Below are 12,059 nucleotides of genomic sequence, written 5' to 3'. Positions count from 1 at the left end.
TGACTGGATGACTAAATGGTTAATATATGATGGATGGATGGATGGATGATGACTGGATGACTAAATGGTTAATATATGATGGATGGATGGATGGATGGATGTCATGTGACCTGTTGTTCAAGAAAAACTTGCCAGTGCAGTTTAGTGAATCAGACTTTTTTCATATCGCCTTGACAACCACCGTGCGAGTGTGAAAACATTTTCACGGTATTTGAGGGTTTTTCTCCCGAAACACACATTTTTCCATCAAGCCTGTTTTTAATTTCTTACTTCAAATTGTGGAATTTGAAGGTAACGGAAACCAGACTACAACAACTTGTGTCTGACTGTCCCACAGTTGGTGGCAGCGGAAATACAGTTTGTAATATTCTCTATGGTGATTGGTGGTAGTGAAGGTTTGGGGGGGGGGGGGTTTGGGGGGGGTGGTGTTGATTGGACACTAGTCTGTGTCTGGTAGTCCTGTCACAGACCAGAGGGGTGTGTGAGTAGGAGAGAGGACAAACACAGAGCTCCATTCAGGTCCCAACCACAGACGCATCATTCAGTCTGACATGACGACACGTCTCTGGGACCGCGGCGCTCGTATAGCACCCAGCCCGGCCAATCACAGACGCGTCATTCACACACACACTTCCGCTGAGTCTATCCAACACGGACGTGGCCACAGAGAATCTTTCTCAAATTGCCTCTTCTTATTCATTCACAGTGTCCTCTTGTCGCCAGCACACCATAAAGATGTTATATGGGGCTGATTCTTGTAAGTGCACGCCCCTAAAACGTAATGAGCACCTTCACCGCCGTAGCTGGAGCAGGAGTTTATCCATTAGTAAGCCATAATATTGACAAGGCCGCGGTCTCGGGGTCCAAACCCTGGGTGTGCAGCGGTAACACAGGGCGACAGGCCGGGCAGGGGGGGGTGTCGATGTGAGGCCCTTACAGGGCGATAAAGGCTGTTGTTCCACTTTCTATAAGCGGGGTTTGACGGACAGCACACGGGGGTGGAGATCGGGAGGGAGAGCGGCGAGTGCTAGCGGGTTTCAGATGCACAGAAGGAATTTAGTGGTGGGACAAAGACCTCAAGCGGCCTGCAGGAAAGACGCTCTGGGCGAGCTGTAACTACTGCAGAAAACAACGGTTACACAGCAACAACTATGCCGCACATCCTGCCGCGCTACTTCAGGTTTGAAAGTTTGCTTCAAAAGCCATCACAGCAACCACTGTAGATCGCCCAACGTCATTTCTCTCCTGACGAAAAAACATTATTCTATAAGAGATGCAGTTTCTCCCCATGATTGATGAATTTTTCACACATTTTGATTAGTTTGTGCACACTTTTTGATCAATGTGGTCACATTTGGATTAATGTATGCAAGTGATTTGTGCACAAGATACAGTTCAGTCACACAGTTTATTAATTTATTAGCACAAGAAACAATTCATCCCACATTCTGATTAATCTGTGCACACATTTGTTTTGAGTAAATTAATTGCATAAGATATTTCATTCATTTCGTCACACAAGATAAAATTCATCCCAAATTTTATATGTGCATGTTTTGATTAATCTGTGCACACAAGATACAATTGTCCCATGTTTTTATTAATTGTGTACGCACATTTTGATTCATTTGTTTACAGAAGATAAAATGTGTTCCCAAATTTTAATTCGGTCATACAAGATACAATTCATTCTCAACTTTAATTTGCATACAAATTATACAATTCATCCCATTTTGATTCATTTGTGCATGTGTTGATTTGTTTTTGTGCAAAAGATACAATTCATTCCACATTTTGATTAATTTGTGCACACATTTGTTTTGAGTAAATTGAGTGCACAAGATACAGTTCATTCCCACATCTTCATTAATTTCTTCACATAAGATAAAATTCATCCCAAATTTCACATGTGCACATTTTGATTAATTTGTGCACACAAGATACAACTGTCTTATATTTTGATTAATTGTGTACATACATTTGATTAATTTGTCCACACAAGATACAATTCATTCCCAATTTTGAATTTGCACAAAAATTATACAATTCACTCAGTTTTGACTAACATGTATACTTTTTGATTAATTTGTGCATGTGCTGATTTGTTTTTGTGCAAAAGATACAATTCATTGATGTGTGTTGATTACTTTGTTAGTACAAGATACCATTCGTTCCATGTTTTGATGAATTTGTGCATGCGCTTCTTTTGATTATATCATGTACACATGATACAATTAGTTCTACTTTCTGATTAATTTGTGTACACATTTGTTTTGAGCAAATTATCTTGATTAATTTCTTCACACTAGATCAAATTCATCCCATATTTTACATGTGCATGTTTTGATTAATTTGTGCCCACAAGATACAATTGTCCCATGTTTTGATTTATTATGTAACACATACTTTGATTAATTTGTCCGCACAAGATACAATTCATTCCCAACTTTTAATTTACATACAAATTACACAATTAATCCTGTTTTGAGTAATTTGCACGTGTTGATTTCTTTTTGTGCAGAAGATACAATTCATTACCGTGTTTTGACTAATTTGTTAGTACAAGATACAATTCGTTCTACGTTTTAATTAATTTGTGCACGTTTGTTTTGATTAAATCGTGTACACAAGTTACAATTAATTTACATGTCTTAATTAATTTCTTCATACACGATACAGTTCATCCCTAATCATTATGTGCACATATTTTAATTAATTTGTACAATTAATTGCCATGATTGTAACTTCAAAATACACACATACTCATCTCCAACCGCTTAGTCCAATTAAGGGTTGCGGGATAACTTAAAAATAAAACAAGATAAATAATTTAAGCAGCACACAAAGCTAAGTCACTTCTTTCAGCCTGTTTGAAGCACTTGCCCTTCTGTCCCTCTGCAGTCTGAATTAAAGGCACGTTTTTTTTTCCTGTTTTTAATTTAGCTCAAATTAAGTCCTCATTTTTGCCTAAATTCAAACTTTCTTGATTCTCCACTGGTTCCTGTGAAGTCTTTGGGGCTGTGACCACCAACATGGTTTTTCCCAGCTGAAATCACTTCAACGCTTTGGTTGCTAAGCTCCTCAGAAGTAAAAATGTTAGTACAAAGCGGGGAACTTGCTCTGGATTATTCAAAATGTGGGAACTAAATGCATCAGTGCAATGCACTCAGTGTAGTAAAATGTGGCCTTGATATATATTTTCTCTCTGTCTCTCTGTGGCCGCTCAGGGGCTCCTTATGAATGCCTTTTATGTCGGGGTTTCTGCTTTGAGAGTTGGTGCAGCATGATGTGATCTCATCATTATTAACATTAATATCACCATCTTATCATTCTGCATGTTTTATATGATTAGATTGTGTTAGTATTCCCGTGTCTTCTGGTAAAAGTTCTTATATTGGGGTTTCCAGCATACAGCCTCGTCCCTTCAGCCACACTTTTTGCATAAGTGTGCACAACGTACACTAATCGGTGTTTGCACCATATCTGTAATATAACATGTCACACCACCACATCGGTTTACATGATGGAATTACTGAAGCTGATACACCGAGGCTGCAGTGCAGGAGGGTGGGCGGGGAGAGAAACCAGCGAAGTGTTCTGAGGTCTCCCTGTCACTGCTGTACAGGGTCGTGCATTTCGCAAAGGGATGGAGCAGCTGCTTTTTGAAACTGAGAGGAGGAGAGGGAGGGAAGGTTGTGAGGAAAGAGGGCAACAACAAAGTGTATGTCATCACCGCCGCCTCCTGAACACACTGATCTGATTCCCAACAACACAAAAACCATATTAAAGACAACATATAATGAGCAAAGGGCATCGTTTTATGTCACTGTCTTCAACATGATGAGCATCAGACCAAGAAGGAGCTGCTCGGAACAGTCTGCACTGATCTCATGACCTTTAGGCCAAAAACTTTGTCTAAATGTGCATGCTGAAGTGTTTGGAAACAAGGACGGCGCATGATTGTTCATCACACAACCTCTGACCCTTAGTGAGCAATGACACCAGACAGGACTTTAATGTACTGCATGCAGCAGCAACTCCTAAAGCGTGATACCCCTGAAGTTAAGATCAGTCTGATGTGTTCAGAAGCTGCATCCGCAGACTGATAGGTGAGAAACTCCACGTTGAGTGGGACATTTAACCTGCTGTGTTTGTTCCACACAGAGGACGGAGTGAAACCTGCACACACTACCAAAGGATTTGTCATCGTTTTTACATTAATGACTGGCTGCACACGACGCCACGACCTGCACGCACTGTTTCAACCGAAGTCAGAAGCAGAATCCCTCACAAACCCGCTTTATTTTCGCTCCATGCTGCAAGAGACACACGCGCGAATTTGGGCACGCCACCTAGAGATCTGTGGCTGCAGATCTGCGTGATGCACAGCATGCACGGATCGTTTCTTGGTTTCTGCACGATCCAATCGGGAGGGTTCGGTTCGTGCACCGAGGCGCTCATGCAGGGCGGGCGGGCGCGCATGGCGCAGCAGTAAGAACAGGTGCAGGCAGCGCGACACCTGGCTGACTGACTGACCTGACTGGTTGGCTGGCGCAGTGACAGGCTCACAACCCAAAAAAAACAAAACAAAACTGGAGATAAATCCTCACCAAACACTCCCTGAAAGAGTCCTGGTTGTGTGTGTGTGTGTGTGTGTGTGTGTGTGTGTTTAAGGCGCTGACACGCGCCTTTGCTTACCTGTAATCTATGCAGATCTCACTTCACAGCCGCATCGGCACTGCGGATAAGAGCCACGTCCGGAGCAATCCCCAACTCCTTGGACTCCCTCCGCCAAAAAAAAGAAAAAAAAAAAGAAGAAGAGGGTGAAACGTAGATGTTATATCCTGATCAAACGGCTTGTCCGCTTTAAATCCCGTTCGCATGCGGTTCCAGAGAGCGGCAGACTTCCAGCAGCATCCCAGATCAGCGGGAGCCGACTGCGCCGATCTGTGCGCGCTGACACCCGGGAGCTGCACCTCCCATTCCCGGCCTGGAGGCGGAGGAGGACGAGGAGGAGGACGCACTTGGTATGCCGCTGGAAAAGCCTCTGCGCCGTTACGCGGGATACCGCTACCGCAGGAGGCTGCGCGTGCGTGCGAGTGCGCAGAGATGTGTCTCAGTGCGGCGCTCCTGCTCAACTGAGGAGCTGAGGGCGGCTGCGGAGGAGAAGGAGGGAGACGCTTGAGGGTGGGGTGGGGGGTTGGCACCCCTCTCTCGTTCAAGGAACCACGTCGTGGTCCATTCTGAACTTTACATTTACAGTGCGCGCAAAGTGCGCATTTACGCACGAGAAACTCCTTTTACGCACATATTTGCTTGTGCGTAAAAAGTTCGGATTCTTTTTGCTTTAAGTAAATGGAAGTAAACACTTATTTCTGCCCCCGATCGGATTTAATTTCAACAATAAAACAGCAAAACAGGAGTGAGACGATCCGAGTGGATCATTTAAAGATCAAGATTAGGCAGCAGTGCCACACAATTACAGCAGTTACAGAGGATTAAAAAAAAATCTGCATTTTTTTTTTTTCTTTGATGATCTTTTACAAAATCCTCCAGGAGGAGGGTCAGAACCTACATATTCATCTAATTAATATTCTTAAAGGCTAATTATGTAATCGAAATAATTAAGTAGTGTGGGAGCAGATAACACAAATAATGTGCACAATAATGAGAATAATGACGATCTGATGATCTTATATCCATGTATATAATCTCAGTATTTTATCCAAACAGTTGATGGGAGACTGAAGTTTTGGTTCTTTTTAAAAAGACAACTTAAAAAAAAAAAAGAATATAGTGGCTTTTGCTGCAACATCCTCCATCCCCCTTCCTGCGCTCTTCCAGAGGGACTCCTTCCCTTTGAAACACTGCATCAGAGCGCCACCTACAGGCCAAACACTCCGTACAGTGGAGCTGATCTAACAGCAGTGCTTTCATCATCACTTTGGTGTTTCATGACGAGTGGAAGCGGATGAACAACCCAAAAACGGTGAAGATAAAACTCTTGATGTCACATCAAAAAATGCCTCAAAACACTCACTTGCAGAATAAATATGATCACTTTAGAGCTAAAAACAACAACAACAAGGGGTCCAGGATACAACCAGAGAGAAAAGATTTCAAGTCAAGCTGCAACTATCATTGATTACTCAATCAATTTATTTCTTTCGATTAATCAATTAGCTGTTTAGCTCAGAAAATGGTGAAAAATGTTAATCAGTGTTCTTTCAGAACCCAGGATCAGGCCTTCAAATGTCACGCTTGGTCCATCATCCAAAAATATTTCTGACAGAGGGAAGTTAAGAAACTGATAAAGTAAAACTAAAAATATTCATACTTAAAAAGCTGAAATCAGACAATTTTGATGTTTAAAGAACTCAACATGATTAATCGATTATCAAGAGCTGTTAATTAATTTAATGTTTGATTACTAATTGAATAATTGGCAGCTCTAATTTCAACTGGATGAAAACAGAGAACCAAATTAGGACTGGATGTGGGATTTCCTTACAACAGCTACAGGGTGAATTATCCAAAAGTGGGGCAAATAAATTCCAATATGTTTACTGATCATTTTGAGTAAAAATCAGTTAACTGCAGTTTATTTCAGGCAGGAGTATTTTGAAACTGCAATAAAAATATATATATATTTTTTTGCTGTCTTAAGAAATTTGAGGGTTTTTTTTTTTAAATTCAGGGTATTTCTTATCATTTTGCTGTTTTTTGTTGTTTGTTTGTTTATGTATTTATACTAGTTATGGTCAAGTACTACTTTAGGAGCCAAATGATGCTCAATCAGATCAGTATTTATCATATTTTCCAAACTATAAGTGTTTTTTGGGGGTTGTTTGTTGTTTGTTTTCTTGTTTTTTGGTCCTGCCACTTACAGTGAGGAAAATAAGTATTTGAACACCCTGCAGTTTTGCAAGTTCTCCCACTTAGAAATCATGGAGGGGTCTGAAATTTTCATGTCCACTGTGAGAGACATAATCTTAAAAAAAAAGAAATCTGGAAATCACAATGTATGATTTTAAATAATTATTTGTATGTTACTGCTGAAAATAAGTATTTGAACACCTGTGAAAATCAGTGTTAATATTTGGTACAGTAGACTTTATTTACAATTACAGAGGTCAAACATTTCCTGTAGTTTTTCACCAGGTTTTCACACACTGCAGCAGGGATTTTGGTCCACTCCTCCATACAGATCTTCTCCAAATCTTTCAGGTTTGGAGTTTCAGCTCCCTCAAAGATTTTCTATTGAGTTCAGGTCTGGAGACTGGCCAGGCCACTCCAGGACCTTGAAATGCTTCTTACGGAGCGACTCCTTAGTTGCCCTGGCTGTGTGTTTGGGGTCATTGTCATGCTGGAAGACCCAGCCATGACCCATCTTCAATGCTCTTACTGAGGGAAGGAGGTTGTTTGCCAAAATCTCACAATACATGACCCCATCCATCCTCCCTTCAATACGGTGCAGTCGTCCTGTCCCCTTTGCAGAAGAGCACCCCCAGAGTATGATGTTTCCACCCCCATTCTTCACGGTTGGGATGGTTTTCTTGGGGTTGTTCTCATCCTCTAAACATGGTAAGTGGAGTTGATTCCAAGAAGCTCTATTCTGGTCTCATCTGACCACATGACCTTCTCCCATGCCTCCTCCGGATCATCCAGATGGTCACTGGCGAACTTCAAATGGGCCTGGACATGTGCTGGCTTGAGCAGGGGGACCTTGCTGCTCTGCAGGATTTTAAACCATGACAGCATCATGTGTTACTAATGTAATCTTTGTGACTGTGGTCTCAGCTCTCTTCAGGTCATTGACCAGGTCCTCCTGTGTAGTTCAGAGCTTTCTCAGAATCATCCTTACCCCACAAAGTGAGATCTTGCATGGAATCCCAGACCGAGGGAGATTGACAGTCATGTTGTGTTTCTTCCACTTTCTACTAAATAATCCTAACAGTTGTTGTCTTCTACCAAGCTGCTTGCCTGTTGTCCTGTAGTCCATCCCAGCCTTGTGGGCGTCTACAGTTTTGTCCCTGGTGTCCTTAGACAGCTCTTTGGTCTTGGCTATGGTGGACAGGTTGGAGTGTGATTGATTGAGTGTGTGAACAGGTGTCTTTTATACAGGTAACAAGTTCAAACAGGTGCAACTAATACAGGTAAACAGTGCAGAATAAGAGGGCTTCTTAAAGAAAAATTAACAGGTCTGATTTGAACCCATGATCTTCTGGACTCAAGCCCAACACCTTAACCACTAGACCATCACCTCCCCTAAAGTCAGGCCTGTTTGTTTACAGAACACCTAAAACAGGAAGAGTTTACTGGATTATGAGCCTGGTTGAGATTGAAGATCATTTTTAATTCATATTTACCAAATCATTATCAAATATGTCCGTCAGATATTTCTAAGACTTTGCGTCCGTCTGTCTGTCCTCAGCATAAGTCCAGTTCTATTACTGCCAGAGTCTTCAAATTCACAGGGAACATTCCTGGGACACATACCTTGGACAAGTTCAAAGATGACTAACCTTGTCTTATTTTAAGAGGTATTTTAGGTTAAAAAGTAACATTCTGTTTCAATCTGTTCACTTTTGTTTTTGAGAGGCAGGGGTGACAGCCAATCAGAGTTGAGCTGCACTGTGACATCAGAGGCTGGTCTTTTCAAAACTGCTTTGTTTTGTGTGTTTATATGCATGTTTCTCATATATTATGTAAAAGATAACGAGAAATAAACACTTCTGAAACTGAAAACGCTGTTTTTGGAACCGAATAGCACATATTTACAAGACATTTCGCAAATGTTAACATGGTGGCGTCACTGGCTGGTAGCTAGCTGCGAAACTCCATTTCGTTTGTGTGTAAATATAACCTCTGTGTTATGTAAAAGCTAGAGAGAAATAAACACATCTAAAACTGAAAACGCTGTTTTCGTAACCCGATAACACCTCTGGTGTCATTTATAAAACATTTTGCGGATGTTAGCATGGTGACGTCACTGGTTGGTAGTTAGCTGCAAAACTCCATTTCATTTGTGTGTAAATATAACCTCCGTGTCATGTAAAAGCTAGAGAGAAATAAACACATCTAAAACAGAAAATGCTGTTTTTGTAACCCGATAACACTTCTGGAGTCATTATTAAGACATTTTGCAGATGTTAGCATGCGTGCTAACTTCCGCTAAATCAAAGCTAGCTTCTTATGGAATTAAATTTGTCTCATTATTATGTGCAAATGCACAGAGGGTGGTCTATAAATATTCTTTGATTGGCACAACATGAACAAATGATATTTGATTTTAACAAATTGTGCATAAAACAATAGGATCTTAATAATTAATTAAACAACTGAAAACTATAAAGAACACAAAGCTCATACGGCTGAGGATACTTTAGCATTGCGTTATATTATTTCATTCATATTTTTATAATGTGGCCCACTGACTCCACGTTTGACGCAATCATGTTTTCAGACAGTAAAATTCTAGATACGTTTTCTGACCAAATTATTATTATTATTATTATTATTATTGTGAAAAAATAGACAAATGTTCTGTTCCCCTGACTTGTCAAGTCTTAATAAAGGGGCTGTAAAAGTGATAACTAATTCCATTTTATATCTGTATTTTTATTTCACTCTATAAAAGCTTTTTTTTTTTCTTCCCTGCTGTAGTTGTTGCACTTTGGACATTTTATTCAGCACAAAATTGGTCCATCTGCATTTATTTCTGACCACATTTTAAATTGTGTACTTAATATTCAGGACTGCCGATAATTCTGACCGGGGCTGAATTCAGCAGCTGTAAAATCAATATGAAGAATGAACCGCCTCAGCCTTTAATAGACAACAAAACACATGAAAACAAATTGTTTTTCAAATTAAATCCCTCAGTGTCACCTCTGAGGAAGACCAATGTTTTTGAGATCACTTCATGTCTTCTTGTTGAGGGTTTGTTATTTGCTCAAACCTCTTTGACAGGCCATTGATTTCACTGTGGTTCAGATTTCTCTTCATTTATTATGTTTTGGTGCATTTGACAAAGTCTTAGGGTGGAATAATGAAAATGAGCAGCAAACCTATAATGTTTAATTATTCAGCACCAGATGAAATCAACAGAGTGTCAGTCTCAGAGAGTTGGACTGTGTGACAAGAATTACTTTGACAAAGATCAGAGTCACTTTAATGACTTTATATAATACTGAGGTCAAAGATCCACAACCAAATCAAACATTCATACAACAAATGATGAGGATTCTGCATTTTATCATAACAATTCCATCTTGTCAGTGCACTGCATGATCATTTAGCAATTAATATATCAAATCAAACATATATTTGTCCGTCCACTGCTTCCATTACTGTGCACTTTAATATATATAATATAATATAATATAATATAATATTAGATTATATATATGGTGCTATGCAAAACAATAATAATAATAACAATAATGACTGGAGCACTGTGCTCGTACAGCTCAAACCTCCGACAACACTAGTTTCCAATTCCACAAATTTTACCTTGGAAAAAACTTCAAGGTCAAACTCCTGTTTTATAAGCTAAAATATAATGCAAAATATAGCTCAAAAGGGCTTTTTAACGTTAAAATCAAATATCCACTAAATCCGCAAAATGAATCAGATACAGATTTAATCTATTCATTGAGAGTGCCAGTTTGTACCTCATTGTAACAAATGAGCATGACTGATGCATGTTTGATTGAAATATAATGCAAAATGTATGTACACTAAATGGGCTTGTCAACATGAAATTCAAATGTCCATAAAATCCGCAACCCGGATCAGATCCGGATCAAACTAAGTCAGGTGATACTGAGTGCCAGTCTGCATTTCACTTCAAATATGAGAGTGATTTGGGAATGTTTGTTTAAGTTATAATGTAAAATATACATTAAATGGGGTTTTCAATGTTAAATTTGAATGGCCACAAAATCCACAATCAGGATCAGATCTGGATCAAACTTTGTCAGGAGATGGTGAGTGCCAATCTATACCGCACTTTCAAATATGAGAGTGACGGGGGTATGTTTGATTAAGATATAATGGAAAATATACATTCAATGGGGTTTTCAATGTTAAATTCAAATGTCCACAAAATCCACAATCCGGATCAGATCTGTATCAAACTGTTAGGTGATAGTGAGTGCCAATCTATACCTCACTTTCAAATACGAGAGTGATTGAAGCACTTTTGATTGCGATATAATGTAAAATGTACACCAAATGGGCTTTTCAATATTAAACTCAAATGTCCACAAAATCCACAATCCTGATCAGATCCAAATCAAACTTTGTCAGGTGATAGTGAGTGCCAGTCTGCACCTTGCTTTCAAATATGAGAGTGATTGGGGCCCATTTGATTAAGTTATAATGTAAAATATACATTAAATGGAGTTTTCAATGTTAAATATAAATGGCCACAAAATCTGCAATCTGGACGAGATCCAGATCAAACTTTGGCAGTCAATAAAGGATACCATTCTACATAAAGCTGTCAAATATGAAAGAAATTTCATCTTTTTTGACAGAGTTATGACTTTTTGAAAATTAATTCAATGTTAAATATAGGGATTTTTCCCGATCTTGCAAGGTTTTTCCTGACTTTGACTTTTGACCTTGAAAACTGAATCAGTTCTTGTCTATCAGGATGTGAATCCTCAGTAAAAAAAAAAATATATATCATAAGGATATATGAAAAATTGTGGGCTCCAGGCTGTTCACAAACAAACAAACAGACAAACAGCCGAAAACTTAACCTTCTTCGTTGGCGGAGGTAATTAAGCAATTGCATCAAAAAAGCATTTGGTGTTTCAAATGCGTGAAACAACAAGTGCTTTGCTAAATAATATCACATTTCAAACTGCTTGAAACACTAAAACAATTGCTTTTGAAAATAATACAATTAATTGAAACGCTCAACAATAAATATTCAAATAACTGGTTCACATAATGACCCACTCTTTTGAAATATTTCTAAACTAAATTAGATAATTGCTTCGGAAATGTATTCAGTGTTTGGAATGCTCAACACAATCTGACTGGGA

General features: G+C 39.3%; 1 protein-coding gene across 1 annotated transcript in view; it reads right to left on the bottom strand.

Moving 5' to 3' along the window:
- Window positions 1–5,125, bottom strand: part of plxna4 (plexin A4) — a 658,913-nt gene extending 653,788 nt beyond the window's left edge. The window contains exon 1 of the mRNA XM_034163939.1: window positions 4,702–5,125. The gene's annotated coding sequence lies outside the window, so the exon portion shown is untranslated. The remainder of the gene's footprint in view (window positions 1–4,701) is intronic.
- Between the last annotated feature and the right edge of the window lie 6,934 nt (window positions 5,126–12,059).

This window comes from Thalassophryne amazonica, chromosome 22 (genome assembly GCF_902500255.1).
Source record: "Thalassophryne amazonica chromosome 22, fThaAma1.1, whole genome shotgun sequence".
Taxonomy (NCBI): Eukaryota; Metazoa; Chordata; class Actinopteri; order Batrachoidiformes; family Batrachoididae; genus Thalassophryne; species Thalassophryne amazonica.
The sequence above is the reverse complement of the archived record's forward strand: the minus strand, read 5'-3'. Positions and strand labels throughout refer to the sequence as shown.